Source organism: Callospermophilus lateralis, unplaced genomic scaffold, assembly GCF_048772815.1.
Source record: "Callospermophilus lateralis isolate mCalLat2 unplaced genomic scaffold, mCalLat2.hap1 Scaffold_129, whole genome shotgun sequence".
Taxonomy (NCBI): Eukaryota; Metazoa; Chordata; class Mammalia; order Rodentia; family Sciuridae; genus Callospermophilus; species Callospermophilus lateralis.
This window is the reverse complement of record NW_027512465.1, coordinates 1,002,681-1,017,813: the sequence shown is the minus strand read 5'-3', so window position 1 is coordinate 1,017,813 and position 15,133 is coordinate 1,002,681. Positions and strand designations below refer to the sequence as shown.

Sequence of the window (15,133 nt, the reverse complement as noted above, 5' to 3'; positions counted from 1 at the left end):
TAAATGCCACATTTTTTTATCCATTCATCTATTGAGGGGCATTGGGGTTGGTTCCACAGTCTAGCTATTGTGAATTGTGCTGCTATGAACATCGATGTGGCAGTATCCCTGTAGTACGCTCTTTTGAGGTCTTCAGGGAATAGTCCGAGAAGGGCAATAGCTGGGTCAAATGGTGGTTCCATTCCCAGCTTTCCCAGGAATCTCCATACTGGTTTCCATATTGGCCTCACCAATTTGCAGTCCCACCAGCAATGTATAAGAGTACCCTTTTCCCCACATCCTCGCCAGCACTTGTTATTGTTCGACTTCATAATGGCTGCCAATCTTACTGGAGTGAGATGGTATCTTAGGGTGGTTTTGATTTGCATTTCTCTGACTGCTAGAGATGGTGAGCATTTTTTCATGTACTTGTTGATTGATTGTATGTCCTCCTCTGAGAAGTGTCTGTTCAGTTCTTTGGCCCATTTGTTGCTTGGGTTATTTGTTTTCTTATTGTTTAATTTTTTGAGTTCTTTGTATACTCTGGATATTAGAGCTCTATCTGAAGTGTGAGGAGTAAAAATTTGTTTCCATGATGTAGGCTCCCTATTTACCTCTCTTATTGTTTCTCTTGCTGAGAAAAAAAACTTTTTAGTTTAAGTAAGTCTCATTTGTTGGTTCTTGTTATTAACTCTTGTGCTATGGGTGTCCTATTAAGGAATTTGGAGCCCGACCCCACAATATGTAGATCGGAGCCAACCTTTTCTTCTATCAGATGCCATGTATCTGATTTGATATCAAGGTCCTTGAGCCATTTTGAGTTAACTTTTGTGCATGGCGAGAGGAGGGGATTCAGTTTCATTTTGTTGCATATGGATTTCCAGTTTTCCCAGCAGCATTTGTTGAAGATGCTATCCTTCCTCCATTGCATGCTTTTAGCCCCTTTATTGAATATAAGACAGTTGTAATTTTGTGGATTGGTTTCTGTGTCCTCTATTCTATACCATTGGTCCACCCGCCTGTTTTGGTACCAGTACCATGCTGTTTTTGTTACTATTGCTTTGTAGTACAGTTTGAAATCTGGTATCGCTACACCTCCTGATTCACACTTCCTGCTTAGAATTGCTTTTGCTATTCTGGGTCTTTTATTTTTCCATATGAATTTCATGATTGGTTTCTCTATTTCTACAAGAAATGCGGTTGGGATTTTGATTGGCATTGCATTGAACCTATAGAGAACTTTTGGTAATATTGCCATTTTAATGATGTTAGTTCTGCCTATCCATGAACAGGGTATATTTTTCCATCTTCTAAGATCTTCTTCTATTTCTCTCTTTAGGGTTTTGTAGTTTTCATTGTATAAATCTTTCACCTCTTTTGTTAGGTTGATTCCCAAGTATTTTATTTTATTTTTTTTGAGGATATTGTGAATGGAGTGGTTGTCCTCATTTCCATTTCAGAGGATTTGTTGCTGATATACAGGAATGCCTTTGATTTATGCGTGTTGATTTTATATCTTGCCACTTTGCTGAATTCATTTATTAGCTCTAGTAGTTTCTTTGTAGACCCTTTTGTGTCTTCTAGTTCTGGACACATCCAGTCCCCACATCTTGCTGCCTCCCAGATGTCCACCCAGAGGAGTATGAGGGCTTTCAGCCTCTGACTGGGATTCTGAGCCTTCCTGCCATCTGGTAGACCATCTTCCACTAAGACAGTGGACTTTCTTCATCTACTCATGTCCCTGAAGAGCCTTCTCTTCCCATTGTCCATGGCTCATCCCAGAAATGAAGAAAAATACTCAAAGACACTCTCTCTCTCTCTCTCTCTCTCTCTCTCTCTCACACACACACACACACACACACACACATTCACACGCGTTGGCTACTGTGCTGCCTTGGCTGTTGCAAAGCAAGATGTGCTGCCATGTTGTTGGTCCAGGATGCACAAAAACCAGGAAGCGCTGCAACTTCCCACCAGGAGAGGGCCTCACCCAGGGTGAGGCTTGAACAAAGCTTTGAGAGAGTGAGGGGGAACCGGCAGGGCATGCAGTGACTGCAGCTTCTGGGATGATGAACAGAGCCAGGCTTCTCTTCCACCTCTTAGGGGACTCTCCTCACACAGCCATCAAAGGAAAGTTGGTCTTGAAAAAGAGAAAAGGGAAGGAAAAACAAGGACACAACCACAAACGATGAAGAAAACCTCTAAGGTCGCATAACTGAGGTATTGATAGCTCTGGATCTTGTCAGTGTCCATCAAGGACACGGGGACCCAGCCGCGGCCATCTACTTATTCTTGCCCAGAAGTGTGTCCACCTCCTCCTCCGGCTTCAGTGAGTGCCACTGGGCGATGGGCCTCCAGGGGTTGGCCAGCATATCAGACCAGTGTTGCAGCTCTGTGCCTGTGGCATTGCTGCCCACAAAGATCTTACCGATGGCTTCATTCTTGCCCAGCTTGTCATAGTCCAGCACAGTGACCACCACCTGGACTTTCTGCAAGGGAAGCCAAGGAGGGAGGATGTTGGAAAGTGAAGACATGGAATTCCAAATCCAAATTTCCCTCCATCAACATTTACTCCAAACAATTGGGAAGAAAGGCCTCCCTGGGCTCCTTATTGCCTTCCATCTCGGGCTCCCAATAAGACTGAATTTACATGGAGGCAAAGGTCACACCTTTGGGGACAACCTGTGTTGCTACCAACAGCATTTTGTGCACCACAAGAAATGCTCCAGGCACTGTCAGTACTTGCAGAGGGGATGGGAGGAGGAAAAGATGAATTTTACCTCTAATGACATCAACATGCACATAATCAAAAAATTGCCACACAAAATAATAAAGGTTATGCTAGAGAGGGGAACACCAGGTGCAACGGAAACTCAGAGGAAATGACAGTCCTGCTTGGGTCAATACAGGAAGGGCTTCACAGACCGCAGAAAAGAGAAGAGAGTTCCAGAAAAGAAGATTAGCCTTGGAAAGGGCACAGAGACAGGAGAGTGCACTGGTAACTGAGAAACAGAAGTTTAGATTCAATGAAGTATAGATTGAGACACAGAAAGTGAGGTCAGCTGGGTAGGAAGTGAGGTCAGCTGGACAGGATGGAGTCAGCTACGTATTTGCTTTTTATCTATCATTCAGATAAACAGTAGGAAACTCCTGAAGACATAAGAAAAGGGGTGGCATGGATCTGTTAGGAGAACCCTGGCCCTGAGGTGGGAGGAATGGACTTGATGGCTAGGGGTCTGCAGGGATGTATTAGTGAATGTGAACCAGGACAGTGGGGATGGGAAGTCAGGGCCAGACCAGAGAGGTATTTAGAGGAGAGAATCAAGAGGACTTGGTGATCATTTGGACTTGTTGAGGGGACAGTCAATGCCTTTCTCCCCCCTCCCTACCAACTCAGGCTCATCTCTTAGGGCAAAGCTTTCTTTGCAAAGCCTCCCCTAAATCTTAGGCACACTGAAGCCACCATCCCACCATGTTTTCTGGGCCCCTCCCACTATGAGGGCCTTGACAGCAGGTCTGTGTGTTCTATACACTTATTTTCCCAGCCACTAGCAAGTGCCTGGCACTTAGAAAATGCTCAGGAAATATGTTGAATAAATGGGAAAAGAAAAAGGACTGGGGTCTCAGATGAAACTCAGGCTTCTGACCTGGGCCACTGGCAAGATGTGGGGTCATTCACTGAAAACAGAATTTAGACAAAGCAGGTTTGGATGGGATCAGGGAGGGAGAAGACCATTATGTTGGCTTTGAACTTGTGGATTTGAGATGTTTGAGCCACATCTGAAGCTTTCCATTGTGAAGATTCCTCTGGGGATCACATCTTTGCTATTCCCCTGAAGATTCCATAAATGACATTATGGACACCTCAAACCGGACAACTTCAACTCTGAAGAGCCCCTTGGCACTCTTGCCCTTCAAAGAGGGAGAAGAGGGGGAAGGACAGCTCCCCTGAAGAGAACCACCCCCCTGCAAGCCCCTGCATCTGACTTCCAGCCCAGAATGGTCTGTGTCTCCCACCTTACCAAGTCCAGATCCCAGTCCCACCCAGAAGTGGAGAAAAACAAACCTCATCTCCACCATGTACAGCACTTTCTGGTGGGACAGAAGAAAGGGATGGAGGAAGGGAAGGAAAGAAAAGTTGGGGGGGGGGAAGAGGAGGGAGGAAGGGGTTAGAGGGGAAGATGGGAGCAGACTTAGGAAGCAGGGAACATGGGGGCAGGGATGACCAAGGGAGGATGGAAGGGAAAGAGACTATTTCCTCCTTAGTCACTTCCAGTCTCACTGGTGTCACCCCCTGGCCCATATGTACAACCATGTCCTTCCAAATTCTAAAGGAGCACAGGACAGGAAACCCAAAAGACACAGAGGATCCTCAAGGCTGGCAGTAGGTTTCACCTCAAGGACCAGTTCTGACTGGTTGCTTGTGGCTTCCTGGAGTTTCACATTGAGGAAATTTCTGCTTCTAAGTTAGGCCTGTGAGAGAGTATGGAGCTCAGCTGGTGATGACTGTGCTAGGCAGGGGCACCTCTGCCTAGTCCTGATCCTGCCCAAGTCCATCTTCCCAAACTTGCAGATGAGAAAGTAAGACTGAAGAAGGGAAATGACCCATCAAAGGTCATATACTGGCTCAGTGACGAGTCCAGCATAGGCTGATTCTCTGGGACAGCATGGCAGAGACAGGGGGCTGCAATCACCGGTACCTGGTGATTCAGGGTCGGTCCCATTTCTCACCAGGTAAGTCTAAAACTCAGCATCCGCCATGTACGCATGGAGTCCCTTGCCAGGGCAGAGCCAGCAGAGCCTACCGCCTCTCCTGGAAGTGTCCCCAGTGGGGTGGCCTGATGGAGAGGCCCACTTTAGGTAGGCCTCATCCACTTCCTACACTTCCCTGGGAGAAGCAAAATCCTGTCACTAACTCATTGAAATCTCTCTGATCCTCTGTAGCCCACTGGGAATGGCTGGGGAACACTGGGAAGACACCTCAGACAGGGGGTCAGAGCTCCCCTGCTCTGAAGGCAGACACCCAGGTTCCAGGACAGGAAAGACCTCCTCCTCCTTGTTGGGGTGTGCAATCTCCTGGGTTTCTGGGCCGTGACTGGCTCACTGGTGCCACCCAATGGCAGCCAGAAGCTCTGCATGTACCTGAAAGGCCACCCACATCCATCTTCTTGAGGTTCTTGGCCTCCAGGATGCAGACAGTGAGCTTCCCGGCCATGGGCACGTAGCGTAGGGAGGTGCAGATGTCTCCCAGCTTCTCTGGCTGTCCAGGGAAAGAAGTGGGACTCAGGTCACCTCAGCCATCCCACTGTCGCTAGCATGGCTGACCCCATCTTGTCAAGACTAGCACATCCATATTGCCTTCTCCCTCAGTCCCTAGTCCCCACAGCTGTGATGGTTGAGAAGGTCCTACAGTGTCTGACCTCAGGGCCTGGCCTAAGATGCAGTTCACAGCCGCGTCCTGAGGAGGCTGACGGGTGAGTGGACCAAGCAGACCTAGGCAGGTGTGGGAAATGCTCAGCCCCTTCCCCAGGCCCAAGTCAGGTGGGAAGTCCAGGAGCAGGTATAAGGTCAAGTGTTCATTCCCAGGGGAACTGGAGACTGCTTATCTCAGAAGTCTCCTCCCTGAGCCATCTCCGCTGGCCAACCGTTCCCCTTGCAGAGTGGTTTATGGGTTTCAAACACTTTTCCTCCTCCTCCTCCTCCTCCTCCTCCTCCTCCCCCCTCCTCCTCCCTTCCTCCTCCTCCCCCCACCCCTCCTCTTCCTTCTTCTTCTTCTGTTATTGGCACTGCAGTGTGTGTAGACAGACAAGGATTCTTTGTGACCCATGAGAAATGGAGACTCTCAGAGGGAGATGGTTTCCTCAGAGTCACACAGCACTCTGGCATTGAGGACTGGATGAGGACTCAGGGTTCCTGATTCCTAAGGTCTCTGCTAAAATGGGGGTTTGGGCACACGGTCAGTGCTTAGCGAATATGTGGTGGCTGAAGGAAGTGTCCTTAGCAGTTGCTTGAAGGACAAGCTTCCATGCTGAGAAAACTTTAGAGCAAATATGAACCTTCCTGGTGGGTAAACCGAGGCAGTCATGCGTCCCTGGCCCTAAGTGACAGCAGAATCTAGGAGAAACAGTAATAATGACTTCCTTATTTGGGTGGACAATACCAGGCGCTTTACACGGACAGTTAATCTTCACCTTGGAGTCTAAAGGAGAGAGTCCACACCCAGAGAGTCTCAGCAACTTGCCCAGAGTCAGCAGCCAGGCATGTGGAGCTGGACCCTGACCCTGGAGCCCGACTCGCCGTCCACCCTGTTCCCATCATGCTGAGCGAACTAGGGGAGAGAGCCCAGGCCAGTAGTGGCATTTCCTTCCTCTGGGCCCGGCCTACTCCCGCTCTCACCTCCTCCTTCTCTCCACCCTGCAGGTCTCTCCACTCCTTGATGGGCTGGCCAAGGTCCACGGTGTTCATGGGCACCTTTACCTCTCCAATGATGTCATGTTTGGAGAAGCGGTCAAAGTCGTAGATGGCCATCACCAGGGTTTTGCCCCCCAGCTCCTGGTATGGCACCTGTCTGGCACAAGGGGATCAGAAGGCGAGGCTGTGGGCAGGTGCCTGAGTCCCTGCTCCAGCCATCCCACAGGGCTCCCAGCAGTGCTAAGAGACAGAGAGGAGATGGGGGCCTGAGGGAACAGTAGGAGGGAGCCCCATCCTCCACAGAGGTCTACAGGGACTCCATGTTGCCTACACCTGGCCTACCACTGTCGAATTGAGCTGGTCCCAGGGCCCCAGCCATGGCTAAGCACCAGGGAAAGGTCTGCAGAACTCAGAGGCAGAGAGCGGGCTTAGCCATTCTCCTGTCCTCCTTACCTTGAAGGTGAAGGTCTCATTGAAGGCAGGGTTTAGGGTCTTCCGATGGACATTGGTCTCATATTTCTTCTTCTTGTCTGGAAGAAGGAAGACTTTGACGTAGGGATCTGAGGTGCCGCCCATGTCCAGGGCAGGTAGCTCAGCAGCCTGCAGAACGACCACCGTGAGCTGTGAAGAGAGAGGGAAGGGCCTGAGTACCTGCTGCCCCAGACCAGGTCCCACCCCATTCCTAGCCCTGCCCGTCCCTCCCAGCGGGGGCAGCTGGAGAGCAGGCCAGGCCCCTGCTGGAGGGCAGACTGGTCTCCATCTCCACTCCCAGAAATTTGGAATGATGTTTGGAGAACCTGAAGTTGAGAGATGAGTTGCTTTACCTGAGCTTGGTGGGCAGGTTAATAGCAGAGTCCCCCTGGAACCTCCCCAGATCAGATGGTGGCCATGCCAGGGTTGACCCCCAGGAATACACCCCCTGTGTCTTCCAACTTGCCCTCTCCATGGAAAGGGACAATGTCCACAACCTCTAGAATCACTGCGTCTATCCCCATCCTGCCCCAAGAACCAAGCCCTGCCTTGCCTGTCCCCACCAGCCCCACCCACCTGGTTAGCCTGAAAATCATAGTCCAAGGAAAACTGCAGTTAGCCCAGGTTCTCCGGCTCCTTCTCCTCCTCCCCTTCGCCTTCCCCCTCAGTCAGGCCCGTCTCATTGTCATCGTCATCCTGGGGACCTGAGGATAGGGAAATGGGTTAAAAGGAGAGAAGAGAGCAGCTTGGCCCAGCAAGAGGTGACGGGAACCTGTCCCCTCTGTGCCAGACCCTGAGCCAGAGCTGAGTGGGACCATGAGGGAAGGTGGGGGGACGCCGCTGCCCCCCAGCCCACGGGCAGCCCGGGCACAGCCCAGCCCTGCATTGGGAAGCCAGGTTCTGGGCGTGGTGCCTCGCTCCCCTCCAGGAGCACAGTGCCAGGCGGCCAGGAGCTCTGCCACGTGGCAGAGCTTGCTTCTTGAGGCAGGGAACTCACTTCTGTGACAAGAACATTCCCTCACACTTTCCCCAGCTTGGACCCCCCTCCTCATCCTGGGCAAGACATACCAGCAGGGCATCCCAGGCCAACAGGAGCAGGGTGCGTCCACACAGGAGGGAAGAGAGGAGAGAAAGTGATGTCAGAGAAAAGCCTGTGGCTCAAGCCAGCCCCTGATGTCACCGCCACAAGGTGAGCTCAGGACGACTTGGCCCAGGTCACTCTTGGACACACACACACACACGTGAGCACGTGCACACCCACACACACACACTGCAGGCTTCTTCTGGCCCGTGTATACACGTGCACATAAGCACTCAAGACCACGATGACTTCTGGTCAAATTCTTGAGGCTGCCTCTTTCTTTCAACCTCCATCCTGGTTCCTTGAGCGAGAGATGCCACCCCGTCATCCCCGATGAAAACATGGGGACCATGATGCACACAGGGGCCTCTGTAGACTTGAGGCTTTGGCATATTAAGGGACCTTTTGAGGTTGACCAACACCAAAAGACAGTGGTAAATTAAATTAAATTATTATGATGCACCACGCATGCCTATAACCCCAGCAACTCAGGAGGCTGAGGCAGGAGGATCGTGAGTTCAAAGTCAGCCTCAGCAACTTAGGCACTAAGCAACTCAGGGAGACACAGAAAAAGAGCTAGGGGTGTGGCCCAGTGGTAAAGTGGCCCTGGTTTCAATTCCTAGTACCAAAAAATAAATAACAGTTATTCTGATGAGTCATGATTCCATTCGCCCCTGACCTGGTGCCTGAAGACCTTTCTCCCGGCTCATTCAACTCCTCACCCCGGCCCAGCCCAGCTAGATGCCTGCAAACAGGCACCTGCTGTCCTTCAGTCTCTCCTGGTGGGAAAACACAGGTCACCCGCAGTGTTCTCCTGGTGATGGAGGGGTCTCTCTTGCCCTCCTCTGTTCCAGTGGCTGCCTGGGATGGGGGCCTGGCTCTCTCCCTTTCCTTCTCAGGGATGAGCTCATGCTGTCACCTGGGTAAGCTCCCCTTGCCACTAACAGACGGTGGATGATGTTACCCTAGTTGTAGCCCACAGAGCCCTGTGGAGTCTGCAGGAGGAGCCAGCTTAGCTGTGGCAGCCCCGGAGCCACCCCGTGGTGGCCGGCAGACGCCCGGCCACCCTCGCCTACCTGGCCCCCCTTCATGTCCTTCATATTCATGGCGTTCTTCATGCCTTTGCCCTTCTTCTTGTTCTTCTTCTTCTTGCAGCAGTATTTCTTGCAGATGCAGAAGCAGCAGGTGAGGAGCAGGAGGCCCGCGACCACGGCGATGGCGATCAGAGCCCAGGGAGGCACTGCCCACAGAGAAGAGCCCCGGTCAGCACACAGGGCCTTGTGGCCCGGACCCCTCAGCACTGGCAAAACAGGGGCCCGTGACCCCCAACCCAATGCCCGCGCTGTCCCTTTCTTAAGCCACGTGCCCAGTGGTTTGCAGAGTTGCGGTGCTCGGGCGACTGTCCAGCAATGCCCTGCTCTTCCCAAGCCTGTGGCTCTGGTGGAGGAGAGAGCGACGGGTGCTGCTCAGAACACCAGCTCGGCTCCATGAACAGGAGTGTGTCTACTTTGATCCTCGGAGAAGCTCACGCTGGAGCAGATGGACTAGTCCTTATCACACCCGTGTGAAGGAAGAGTCCCTTGGCCCCACCACTAGCGTGGAGAGGGCTGACTCAGGGACAGAGGCTCTTTAAGGTTCTGGCCACCAGGAAGCCTGGGCTTTGCAATGTCAGGTGTTCCCAGTGGGGGTGGGCTGCTCTCCGTGGTCCTGAAGCACTGGGTCTCACCAGTGTGGCTGCCCCCCCAGAAACTGGGCCTGTGCAGACAGCCTTGGCCAGAATTCAGAAAGCAGCAGGGCTTTTATTTTCCATATTTCAAAATGAAGTGGTTTTACTATACTACCGAAAACTATGATTTCTACAAAATTTTTCCTTTTAAAATAATGTTCTAAGTTGTAAAATATTTTCCCCTTGCTGGGAGTTGAGGCACATAAACTAATCTCCTTGGTCACCCCATTAGTTCAAGACCATAGCCCCGCTTCCTAAAGGGGTTCTGCAGAGAATCCAGGCTGAGACCCACGCTTCAGGAAGCAAACCCATCCCAGGGCGCCCCCGCCTGCAAGCTCTGCCCTGCCCACAGGCCCTCCCCAGAGTCCCCTCTCAGCCCCCAGGGCCACTCACAGGGGATCTTGTTGATCTCGTTAAAGAACTTGTCCTTCAGCTTGGCGAACATGTCCTCCTGGCTCTCCCCCACGTCCCCGCGCCCCCGCTCCCTGTGGAGTTGTCTGCAGGGCCGACTGGCAGCGGAGCAGTAGTGGTGGCAGGAGCCACAATGGGCTCCTGATTCCTCTTGAAGATGTTCCTCGTGGTGGCAGAGGGGACAGCTGGGGATGAGAGGGGAAGAGGGCAGGGTGAGCATCCAGAGACCCCGATGCAGAAAGCGCTGCCCAAAGGACCAGAGAAAGCTGTCTTAAGAGCTTGTGTGGACATTAGAGAGGACAAGGAAAGGGAAGGTGTGGGGTCTCATGAAAATCAAAGGGAGGTCAGCAGAGTGGAGAGGACCAGGGGAGGGAGGAGGGGAGGGAAGAGGGAATACTGGGGAACGATATTGGCCAAGTTACACCGTCATACTGTGTGCACGTATGAATATGTAACCACAAATCCCACCACTTCACACAACTATAATGCACCAACAAAAATGCAGAAAAAAGCCAAAAACTATTAATGGCAATCCCTTTAGAGTTCAAAGATGTTCTGCATAACATTAACACCTGTGCAAAAACACAATAGCCATCACGTCAGTACACATTCAGGGGCTGCGCAAAGTACTCTCCATGTATGACCTCGTTTAATCTAAACAACCAAAGTATTATTGTTCCCACTTACCAGATGGGGAAACAGAGGTTCAGAGAGGTTAGGAAATATTCCCAAAGTAATTCAGTTGAACAAGTCGGCTCTCTGACATCTTTGTCAGACGCCAAAACCTAGAAATCTAATCTTTTTCCCAGATTCACTTAAATCTAACCCCGCAGCAGGTCTAGGAAAGGGCAAGGTTTTCAGGGAGGTCTCTTTCACCTTCTGTCCTCCCTGACTTCCATGACAGTCACTTTACCTTGATTCTTTGCCTGTCCAAACAAGGCTCACGCACAACACTCCTACTCACTGCCCAGCTCCGTCTTCCTCCCCTGTCCTCTAGGCCTCTCTCCTCAGCCCTCTTTCCCTCCCTCCCCGTCTCCCCCAGCACCCACCTCTTCCCCCAAGGCTGGATCTCCATCCCTTGCTATGCCCCTCCTCCACCTGCAAGAACTGGATTCACTAATAATAAATGTGACCCAAGATGACTGCAGAAAATCTGGGAATGGAGGCAAAATTGGGGGATGAAGGAGAGAGAAGAGGGGAGAGGAAGGAAGGGGAGGGAAAGAAGGAGCAAAGGAGGAAGGAGAGGCCACATTTCCACCATCCAGAGACATAAGGTGAGCATTCAGTATATTTCATGCCACTATATTTTTCTGGCTGTTTGATTTGTTGAGACCACGCTATATATAATTTGGTGTTCTGCCTTTTGTTTTTTACCTAAAATATTATCAGAAACCTTTTACTTTATCCCTAAATTTTTCCTTTTTCATTAAATAGCTAAATTATATCCCACTGTAGAGTAATTGGTTAGTCAATGTCAAAATGTCTGGACGTTTAGATAGTTTCCAACTGTTTGCTAGCAAAAATATTACTATGTGGCTGAGTATGTAGCTTATTGGTTGGGCTCTTGCCTAGCATGTGCAAGGCCCCAGGTTCAATATAACACACACACACACACACACACACACACACACACACACACACATATGCTATACCACCCACCACCTGGATTTTTTATTTTATTTTTTTGAGACAGGGCCTTGTTAGTTTGCAGAGACTGGCCTCAAACTTGCAATCCTCCTGCCTCAGCCTCCTGAGTTGCTGGGATTACAGGTGCATGCCACCATGCCTGGTTGAGGTTATATTCTTGAGTTTCTGCCTCACCCCCAATCGTGTGCCCAAATGGTATTTTTGCTTCTCACAACTGAGTGGGTATGTGCCTCCTCCCTCCACACCAAACACACCATGGGTTCCAAGGAGGTGTCCATTGGCTGCTGCACCCCAGGAAATCCAGCAGTGTAGACACAGAGGCAGACCAGCTCATAAGAATGAACAGCATCCGTTTCACCTAATGACAATTTTCCATTTGTTTTTGGCTGAGGATTGAACTCAGGGGCACTTTATCACTGGGCTATATTCCCTGTCCTTTTTATTTTTTGAGACAGGATTTCACTAAGTTGTGGAAGGTCTAAGTTGGCTGTGAACTTGTGATCCTTCTGCTTCAGCCTCTCCAGTCACTGGGATTGATTACGGGTGTGAACCACCACACTGGACTCCAATGATTTACAATATATTTGAAATTAAAACAAGCAAGGAAATACACGTGGAGTTACAAAAACAAGCATGGAATTACAGAGCAGGATGCACCCAGTTTTATTTTATTTCATTTATGTTGCACCAGGGATAGAACTCAGGAGTGCTTAACCACTGAACCACATCCCCAGCCCTTTTTTTAATTTTTATTTTGAGACAGTGTCTCACTAAGTTGCTTAGGACCTTGCTAAGTTGCTGAGGCTGACCTTGAATTTGCAATCCTCCTGCCTCCTGAGTTGCTGGGACTACAGGTGTCCATCACAGTGCCTGGCAGCAGGATAATTTTAAAGGAAAAATGTGAGACTGTTCTGGTTGGGTCAATTCTCCACTGCACTGAGTTCTGAGAGAGAGTTTTAGGAGTTCTTAAGTTCTGTCTTTTAGGGCTCCCTGGACCTGCTCTCGGGCTGGCAGGCCCCTCAGGTTCTCTGAGAACTGCAGTCAGCCCATCACCAAAGAAAAATGAGAGCCAGGTATGCCCACAGTCTGCCCAACTGCCCAGGACCTTTAAAAAAAAAAACAAAAAAACAGCTCTCCCAAGTGTATAATTCATCCACAATATAATTTACTTGTTTAAAGTATTCAGTGGTTTCAGGGTGGTCAAAGAGTTGTGGAACTACAGCTATGAGCTAATTTTAGGACATTTCCCCTCCCCCAAAGGAAACCCCACGGCCACCAACTGCTACTCCCCACACACATTCTCCCCCTAGCTCTCACCACCAGCCATCTTTCCATCTCCATAGATTTGCCTTTTCTAAACATTTCATATAAATGGATTCCTAAGCTAGGCGCAGTGGCACACACCTGTAGTCCCAGAGTTTGAGGAGGCTGACACAGGAGGATTGAGAGTTAGCCTTAGCCACTTAGAGAGGCTCTAAGCAGTTTAGCGAGACCCTGTCTCTAAATAAAATGTAAAAAGGGGTCAGGGATTTGGCTCAGTGAGCCAAGGAGCTCAATCCTTGGTATCCAAAAATCAGTAAATAAATAGATGATAGATAGATAAATGGATTCCTTACACGCAGCCTTTGGGACTGGCTTCTTTCATTTAGCATGATGTTTTCGGGGTCCACCATGGTGTAGCGTATATCAGTTTTTTATTTCTATTATTGCCAAATAACACTCTATTGTATAAACAGGACACATTTCTGTTTACGTATTCATTCATTTAAGGACCTCTGGATTGTTCCACTTCGGGGTTATCATCAGTCCTGCTATGAACATCCACGTGTGAGTTTTAGTGTGGACATGTATTTCCCTGTCTCTTAGATACACACTGAGGACTGAGACTGCTGGGTCGTGTGGTTACTGCGTTTGACATTTTGAGGAATTAGCCAACTATCTTGCAAGGTGGCTGCAAGGAATTGATGTTCTTTTCAGCAATGGATGAGGGCTCCACATTCACCATATCCAGGACAATATGTGTCATGCCATTTGTTTACAGCCTTCTTAGTGAGGGATGAAGCTGTATCTCATTGTGGCTTTGATTTGCATTTCCCTGATGACTAATGATGCTGAACATCTTTTTATGTGCTTATTAGCCATTTGATTGTTTTCTTTGGAGAAATGCCTATTCAAGCCCTCTGCCAATTTGTTAATTGAGTGTTTGTCTTTTTATTATTGAGTTGTAAGAGTTCTTTACATATTCTGGATACCCGTTCCTTGTCAGATGGTAGAGGGTGGGCGGGGGAGGTTCCAGTTTAACAGATTCCCAGCCCCTACCCACACTGCTTCAGGAGCAGCACGCCCACCCTGCAGGGGACCAAGAGGGTTATCACATATATGACTTTTGATGATGACCAGTGTATTTCTTTTGTTGCTTATGGTTTTGGTGTTGTATCTAAGAAACAATCACATAACCCCAGGTCACCGAGATTTGCTCCTATGTTCTCTTACTCCTATAGTTTTACATTAAGATCTGTAGTTCAATTTGAGTCATTTCTTGTGCATAGTATAAAGACAGGGGTCATCTCAAAATCCCAGGCACAGTGGTGCATGCCTGTAATCCCAGAGGCTCCAGAGTCTGAGGCAGGAGGATCGTGAGTTCAATGCCAGCCTCAGCAACTTTGTGAGGCCCTCAAAAAATAAAAAGAGCCGGGGTGATTAAGTCCCCCTGTGTTCAATCCCCATTATATTAAAAAAAAAAGAAAGAAAGAAAAGGAAAGGGTCCAAATTCATTATGTGGATATTTATTTGACACAGTACAATTTATTGAAAAGACATTCTTTCCCCACTGAATTATCTCAGTAGCCTTGTAAAATATAAGCTAACCAGAAATGCAATGGTTCATTTCCTGGACTCCCAACTCGGTTTCATTGATCTGTCTGTCTCTCCTTATGCCATGTAACATGCTATCTTGAAACTGTTTTGAAATCTGGTGATGTGACTCTTTCAACTTTATTCTTTTTATAAGATTTTTTTACTATTCTAGGCCCCTTGCATTTCCATAGGATTTTCAGGATCAGCTTATTTATTTATATAAGAAAACTAGCTGGGGTTTTGGTAGGGATTGTGTTGAATCTGTAGATCAGTGGAGGGATTATTGCCATCTTTTTTCTTTTTGTATTTTATTTTTTCTAATTAGTTATACAGGACAGTAGAATGCACTTTGACATATCATACACACATGGAGTATAACTTCTCATTCTTCTGGCTGTACATGATGTAGAATCACACAGGTTGTGGAGTCTTATGTGCACAGAGGGTAATACCGTCTGACTCATTCTACTATCCTTCCTACCCCACTCCCTCTTCCCGTCCCTTCACTCCCCTCTGCCTAATCCAAAGTACCTCTGTTCTTCCCTAGCCTC

At 49.1% G+C, this 15,133-nt stretch overlaps 1 pseudogene; it reads right to left on the bottom strand.

The window, feature by feature from the left end:
* Nucleotides 1–2,261: 2,261 nt before the first annotated feature.
* LOC143389967 (synaptotagmin-2-like) lies at nt 2,262–13,053 on the bottom strand (annotated as a pseudogene).
* Between the last annotated feature and the right edge of the window lie 2,080 nt (nt 13,054–15,133).